General features: G+C 35.1%; 2 long non-coding RNA genes across 2 annotated transcripts; one reads left to right on the top strand and one right to left on the bottom strand.

The window, feature by feature from the left end:
* The first annotated feature begins 648 nt into the window (after window positions 1-648).
* LOC136068043 (uncharacterized) lies at window positions 649-3,855 on the top strand. The gene is made up of 2 exons (XR_010629436.1): window positions 649-1,573; window positions 3,498-3,855. It is a non-coding gene; the product is annotated as an uncharacterized LOC136068043 (long non-coding RNA).
* A 661-nt stretch (window positions 3,856-4,516) lies between these two features.
* On the bottom strand, window positions 4,517-6,614 carry LOC112023486 (uncharacterized). Its single transcript, XR_002884045.2, has 2 exons — window positions 5,650-6,614; window positions 4,517-4,949 (listed from the first exon to the last, which is right to left on the bottom strand). It is a non-coding gene; the product is annotated as an uncharacterized LOC112023486 (long non-coding RNA).
* Window positions 6,615-8,343: the final 1,729 nt, after the last annotated feature.

Raw genomic sequence — 8,343 nt, 5'->3', positions numbered from 1 at the left:
TGGAGACATTGCTGGTCTTAGGCTTTTCAGAGGAGGATAAGAGAGGAACCATACAACCATATGATGACGCTTTGGTGGTTACACTTAGAATCGGGGGGTATGATGTCAAGAGGGTGATGATTGACGAGGGTAGCACAGCCGAGGTGATGTATCCCGACCTGTATAGTGGGTTGAATTTAAGACCCTAGGACCTGACAACCTATAGCTCCCCATTGGTGAGTTTTGAGGGCAGATCGGTCATTCCGTTGGGCTTGATTAGATTGTTTGTGCAGACTGGCTCAGACGTGGTGGAGGTAGATTTTATCGTAGTAGATGCTTTTTCTCCGTACACTGCTATTTGGGTAGGCCCTGGCTGCATACTTTAGGGGCTGTCTCTTCTACACTTCATCAGAAGGTGAAATATCCATTGGGAGGCCAGGTGTTAGAGATATTGGGGAATCAAACCATGGCAAGGCAATGCTTGATAACGACTATTTAACATCGACCAGAGGCAGATATTTCGACCACAGCCGAGAATGATTTATAGCAATCAAAGGGTTTTTTTTTTTTGGAACTAAATGGTGGTTTTCACTTTTAATACAAATATATAGTATACGATTCTGAAAATAAAAATTACATATATATATATATATAATATTATGGAAAAGTAAGTTTTTTTATTTATTATCTAATGATTAAAAAACATTATTTTTTATATTATATAAGAGGGATATAAAAATAAATTTATACAAGTCATATATTATATCTCTCTACTTTTACATCCTCCCAAACAAATACTATAAGAGAATTAAAATATTATCTATTATTCCCCTTCCCTATATCTCCAAACCAAACGACCCTAATTCTCTCAGAACAACAAAGTCAAATATCATTCATTAATTAAATCTAGTGACAAATATTTCCTCCTGAAATCAAATAAAGTATATGATAATGATCATGTAGTAAAAATAATATTAAAAGCAACCAGAAATTCAAATAGTTTAGCTTAGACTCCAGTAAAATGAAGGCTGCTGCGTTTGGTAGCTCTGTTAATCACAGAGTTGCAATGAGATCTACCTTACTTACTTGAGTATTGAGGGCTACTTCTATGAAATACAATTTTGGTACTGCATTTGACGATTCAGAAAATACACTGGACTGGACTGGATTCAAGAAGATTTTGTGCTTTGCTTTGTTTTTGGCCCCCAGGTGATATGATATTGATATTTCTCTGCGAGTAGAAACCCACCTACTTTCTGATACCATCCCAAAATTGAAACCCTTTTTCACTCACTCAAGCATGAAGCGGCAGAGGATAGAAACAGAGGCGAGGGAGAGGAGAGAGAGGCAGAGAATTGAAAGAGCGGAAAGAGCAGAAAGGAGAAACGTGAGCAGTGAGACTTGCCTATCACCTGTTCGACAAAATGCCCAAACCAACGCTGATGACAACAAAGACATAATTAGCAGTCTACCGGAATATATCCTCACCCACATCCTCTCCTTTCTCCCAATCCAAGACTCTGTCTCGACAAGCATTTTGTCGAGCAGGTGGAGGCCTCTCTGGGCTCTTGTCCCTGTTCTTAACTTGAACCAGGTAGCGCTTGTAAAAAGATACTTCGATGAAAAGAATGAGAATTTTAAGTTTGCGGATATAGTGTCTAGAATCTGGACTCTTCGAAATGCCATTTCCAATCCAATCCCCCCACTACACAAATTGTGCATTCATTGGTATTACAATTGTCTTCCCTTCTATGTCGACACATGGCTCCGAGCCACCAATATGCGTGATTTGCGAGAGCTTGATCTCCACCTACTTACTTCTCCTCATCAACCCATGGAGTTGCCCCGTACTCTCTACTTTTCTACCTCATTAGTGGTTCTGAAATTGAGGTTTGCAATTCATCTCAATCCACCTTCTGCTTTTGTTCTCCCTTGTCTCAGAATTCTACTACTAAATTGTGTTACATTTGCCAATCGCGACTCTCTCCACCATCCTCAACGCCTGCCCAGTTCTTCTAGATCTGACCCTCCATGTAGATGAGGAATACTTGAAAATTTTGAACGAGTTCAATGTCATTGTACTTGTAGCTACGCTGAAAAGATTACATTTACGTTGGAATGTTCAGCCTTTTGTCGAACTACATATTCAAGATAAACACCCCAGCTCTTGAGTACTTTCATTTCAGCGGTTATTTGAACGGGGATGATGTGTTAGAAAACCTCCCAAACGTGGTTGATTCTGTCATTCAAATTGAGGATTGTGATTCGATTTATGATTATGCAAAGAGAGTATGGGACTTCATGGGAAAACTCTATAATGTTATATCCATGAAATTGAGCACAATAACAGCACAGATCCGCTGCCATGGTTCTAAATATGAAGATAGGCCCACATTTCATTATTTGTCCTCCTTGAAGTTTTGTGGTAGCATTTGGTTTAAGTGGTATGCATGGCATGCAGTACGGCTCTTGCTTTGTCAGGCTCCAAAGCTACAGACACTTATCATGGAACATTCATTTCTGATAGCACCCACGCCACCGTGATGGTGGTGCTATCATCGCCGGCCCCCTTTCGTTCTCTCTATTGTCTTTTCTCTTATATATATATATATATATATATTTTTTTTTTTTTTTCTCTTTTTATATGCTTTTTAGAGATGACCGAATTTGGGTCTCATTTTGTTTCAATTTTGTTAGTTTGATGGCTGAGTTTTCTTGTTGAGTCTAAAGCTTGATAATTTTGCTTGGGTTTGAAAATTGGGGGTTTTTGGCATGGCCTAATGTGCATTGATTGAATGAGAAGTGCTGACAATTTAACAGGTTGTTTTGGTTTTGTGGACCCCTCCTAAAGACTCGGTTCTAACTCTAATTTCTTGCCTCTATCTCATTGTGTGTTTGCTGATTATGCTTTTTATTGTTTATATTACTAAGTCTCTAGATTCTTGTGGGATTAAGATTCTAAATTTTGCTATTTGGATTTGGTTTGCTTTAATTGAGGTGGGATTTTGCTCTTTCATTTCTTCTTTGTCTAGTTATTATGTTTTGTTCTTTACAGTTGCTTATTGTCAAATAAAGAATTTTGTTGATGCAATACCATTTTTAGTAGTTAGTTTATGTTTAATTTGATAATTTCTTTCATTTGTTGTAAAAAATATGATGTGGGAAGATGCTTTTGGTTGTGTATTCAAGCTGAATAATTATTTACACTATGACATCTTTTTGCTTAGTTTATTAAAGAATATGGGATTTTCTTGGACTGATTTTTGTGCCACATTTGGATCTTGCTCTCCATTTGGTTTGAAACAATTTTGTTGATACTGATGCTTGTAACTGCTCTTTGGATAGTTTTTGTAACACCTTGATTATTGTCAAAAGCTATGATTTAGTATCTAGAATAGCACAAAAATGAAAGAACATTTACTTGTGAACTGCTGAAAGTGATATGCTGGTTGCTATTTGCTATTGTTTTAGCAAATATCTAATGAGTGTGTCTTTACTTTTGTTCTTTATGCTTTTAGATAGGATCATACATTGAAGATTTCAAGTGCTCTTGGTTGGTAGCAAAAGCATTGGATCTTAGCAATGAAGAGCAAAAGAAAGTGTTATAAATGACCAAGTCAAAATTCATAGCAAAAATTGCACGATTTGTATTAGAAATTGCAACTGAGGTTGGAGACTTGAAGCATGCAAGACTTTTTCTCTCCTTATTATGTGAGAATAATGAATTATGATGGTAGAAAATTATTATTGTAACTATCATGTAATGATGTTATTATGACCTTGTAATCAAAGAGAATATCTCAATGGAACTCTTGTTATTTAGATCAAAGTGTACATTTTAATAAAATTTTGTTTATTTTGAATTAAATTATTTTCTCATCTACTTCTCTCTTGCATCAATTGATTGTAAAACGGGCCAAGCATTCTTGGAAGACTCGTGATATTTGACATGTAATCCTTTTTTTCTAGTTCTCAGGGGCATATATTGAACTTGGTCAAAAAGTAGTAAACTGACCAAGAAGTAAAGCACTAATAGCAATTTTATGTTGCAAGAACTATTATCAAGGTTTCAAATACAATACAATTATCTTTTCAGACTTCACAAATAACCAAGTTAGAATCAAACCTCCTTTATTGCTAGTCGGAGCTTGAATATAAATTTCAAAGTAATATATAGCTTGAATATAAATTTCAAAGTAATTTATCTTAAGTTTACCAAGGATTAGAACACATAAAGCCTGGAAAAAGAATTTTTTGATAAACAGTAAAAGAATAGAAATAGGCATCATGCAAACTTCATTTAGGACAAGTAGAAGCTGGACCATGTAGATAAAACTTAAGAAATTGCATGCAGAGTTTCCTTTTCTCCAGTAGGACGCATTTGAAATCTTACAGATCGAATGAGCAACAAAAGACTAGTGTGAAGCATTCAATAAGAGAACATGAGTTAGCCAAAATAAACAAGAGGTGAACGTGAGTGGAAACTGTAATGAGATGCCATAGAAGATGCAATCCCTAATAATAAGAGAAATACAACTAATCATGTAAAATGAATTTCCGATGTAAAGTAAAAATACAACAAAATAGTGTGTACCATGAGTAGTACTATAAATGTGTCTCTATACATTACATATACTCATTACTCATGAACACAAAATCAGCTACAACATGAAAAATTCAACAACTTGGTCAACAATTCAATTATACAAGAGCAACAACTAGAGAAAAAAAGAAAGAAAAAAAGATCGACGCTATGGACGGGACAAGTTCAGTGGCGCAAAATCCTTTGAAAGACCTCTCTGACTTGTCATTCGAAGGACCTCCTTGATGGCGGGTTAAACTTGGGAGAGCTTCTGCACTTTGTTCCCCAATATCAGCTTCCTTTTCTTCTGTAAGTAGGAAGTGAAGGAAATCAGCCAATTTGGAGAGTAGCCCGATGTATTTCTCAATTTGATGAATCTTCCACAAGACTGCACAACATGCATAGATAGAAATAGCTTAACATCATTTCAATTTTTCTAACACATATTTTCACAAACATCTTCTATGCATTTTCAAAATCAACTTTAAAATAAAACATAACAATGAAGCAACTTCTCATCCCTCTGCAGGCCCCGATTGATTTCAATAAAGCATTTTAAATTCTGATTTTTAATTTATTTGTTTCCCTACGTGATTGATTTAGGAATGGATAATAGTTGAAGCTTAAAAAACAAAACCAAAGGTTAAATTCATTGTTTCTAAGCTTCCTGGCCAAAGGTTTTACAAAATTTTAAACCCAAACCAAATGGTTAAATTACAATTAGAAGGTATGATCTTTGACAAAGAAATCAAGGAAAATAGAAAATAAATAAATAAAAAGTACCTAAGCATTTCTGAGTAGTAAAAGGGACGATCAAGTCATATGTAGCTAGAAATCTATAAAATTTTGCCCTCACCAACAACAAGGTAGCAATAAAAGTAAGGTCCATTCGCAAAGATAACTTAGGGTAAGAATGATTCTTATATATATATATATATATAAAAGAAACTAACTAGAAAGAAAAATCGATATGCATCAAAAGGATATATATAATGATAAAGGTCGAATGTAGTGTCAGTGCAAGGAGAAGCTTGGCCAGAAAACAAAGAAAGGAAGAAGCAGAGAGCTAGATAGTGAGATGAGAGAACCTTAAGAGAGGAGGGTCACATCGGAGAGCACCGCCGGTGGTGGTGATGTGGGACTCTCGGTGGCTAGCAGCAGTGATGGAGATTCGGCCATGGGTGTGCCAGAGAAAGATCAAGGGTAAAAGAGAGAGACTGTTTCTTTCTGAAATTTGGACAAACTGAAGACAAAAGAATAGAGAAGGGAAAGGCAAAAGTGTATCACGCGGATCGCCAGGGTGTCTTATACGAGGTGTCAAATTTATAAGCGTTAGATTAGATCGACGGTCTAAATTAATAGAATTGCACACCGTGCAATACCTATCTCAATCCGCCGCTGGGTTTGGGAGCTCTGTTAATCACAGAGTTGCAATGAAATCTACCTTACTTACTTGAGTATTGAGAGCTACTTCTATGAAATACAATTTTGGTACTGCATTTGACGATTCAGAAAATACACTGGACTGGACTGGATTGAAGAAGATTTTGTGCTTTGCTTTGCTTTTGGCTCCCATGTGATATGATATTGATATTTCTCTGTGAGTAGAAACCCACCTACTTTCTGATACCATCCCAAAATTGAAACCCTTTTTCACTCACTCAAGCATGAAGCGGCAGAGGATAGAAACAGAGGCGAGGGAGAGGAGAGAGAGGCAGAGAATTGAAAGAGCGGAGAGAGCAGAAAGGAGAAACGTGAGCAGTGAGACTTGCCTATCACCTGTTCGACAAAATGCCCAATCCAACGCTGATGACAACAAAGACATAATTAGCAGTCTACCGGAATCTCTCCTCACCCACATCCTCTCCTTTCTCCCAATCCGAGACTCTGTCTCGACAAGCATTTTGTCGAGCAGGTGGAGGCCTCTCTGGGCTCTTGTCCCTGTTCTTAACTTGAACCAGGTAGCACTTGTAAAAAGATACTTCGATGAAAAGAATGAGAATTTTAAGTTTGCGGATATAGTGTCTAGAATCTGGACTCTTCGAAATGCCATTTCCAACCCAATCCCCCCACTACACAAATTGTGCATTCATTGGTATAACAATTGTCTTCCCTTCTATGTCGACACATGGCTCCGTGCCACCAATATGCGTGATTTGCGAGAGCTTGATCTCCACCTACTTACTTCTCCTCATCAACCCATGGAGTTGCCCCGTACTCTCTACTTTTCTACCTCATTAGTGGTTCTGAAATTGACGTTTGCAATTCATCTCAATCCACCTTCTGCTTTTGTTCTCCCTTGTCTCAGGATTCTACTACTAAATTGTGTTACATTTGCCAATCGCGACTCTCTCTCCACCATCCTCAATGCCTGCCCAGTTCTTCTAGATCTGACCCTCCATGTTTTTTTTTTTAAAATTATATATATATATATATATATATAGACACACTGTAATAAATAGGATATGCTTTAAATTATTTGGAAGCCTTTCTATGATGGTTGCTAATAAAGACATCAATTAGTTTCATTTTAGTGCAAGTGAGATTTGAATCTATGTCCCTTATAGTGCGGGCTCTAAAGTATAGGTGATAGAGGCAATCGTTTATGGCCTTCAAGTAAATAAAGACCCTAAATTTTAACCAATATGGTTATTTCTTTCATTGTAATAGTATTAATTAAGCTAATATTAGCCAATAAATAAAATAATATTTCTTTTTATAAAATGAAGAATAAGAAAAAAAAAAAAGAAGATAAAAATGCTACGTTCATAATATTTTTAACAACAAATCCTAAGTGGCAGGTTGTTACTGGTTGTTATTAATAGGCAAAAAAGTAATTTTACTTATGGGCTCAAATTAAAAATTAAAACTAGTAACAACATAACATCTAACATAACATCTAGGATTGTTGTAAAAATGTTGTGAATGTAGCACTTCTAAAAAAAAGGAGCAATTCACAAAACTTTTCACAACATTTTTTATAACAGTTGAGTTGACAAATTATTACTAATTCTCATCTAGATCTACTGCTAGTATCATCTTTTTACTTACAACTATGAATCTACCATATCAATAGGCGTGAAAAATTTTGTCAATTTTTTGTGTCTATAGACTTTTTCCAAAACAAAATCTACACGGTTTATGTTAATTAGCAATTTTGCATCTAAAACAATGGAATAGAGTTTAGTAATATTTAATTTTTTAAAAGTCATATTTAAATATATAAAAGACCTCAATTCTGTTTTTGCCTTAGGCCTCCAAATGCATCAAGTCATCCCTGGTCCCTTATCTGAGGACAAGAAATTTTATTAATTGAATTTGTTAAACTCATAGCATTAGCATTGGCGGTGTCAAAAATTTAGTAATTTGGCATTACAAAAAGCTACTTTATTTATTTTACCACCTCATTTTACAAAATATCTAATATCAATGGTTTTATTTTAGCATTCAACACAATAAAATAATATAAACAACATAATAAAATAATATATTTACTACAATAAACAACAACAACCATAATAAAATAATATAACTTTTAATAAAATATTATTATTAAATTTTTTTACCATCTTAAACAGCCAATTTTTTTCCCTTTCCCTCCACCATTGCAGCATAGTTTTTAGTATTGGTGATGCTTAAAATAGCAATATAACATTTTAGCACTACCAATACTAATGCTCTATATTATTCCAAATGGCTATTTTAACATAACTTATAGAAAATAATTTCTTTAATTTAGCTGACGTAAAAAGCATATTAAGCCATGTTTCAAATGGCACTTT

Source organism: Quercus suber, unplaced genomic scaffold (assembly GCF_002906115.3).
Source record: "Quercus suber isolate HL8 unplaced genomic scaffold, Cork oak 2.0 scaffold_96, whole genome shotgun sequence".
Classification (NCBI taxonomy): Eukaryota; Viridiplantae; Streptophyta; class Magnoliopsida; order Fagales; family Fagaceae; genus Quercus; species Quercus suber.
Note: the sequence above shows the minus strand (reverse complement) of the source record. Positions and strands in the feature narration are given on the sequence as shown.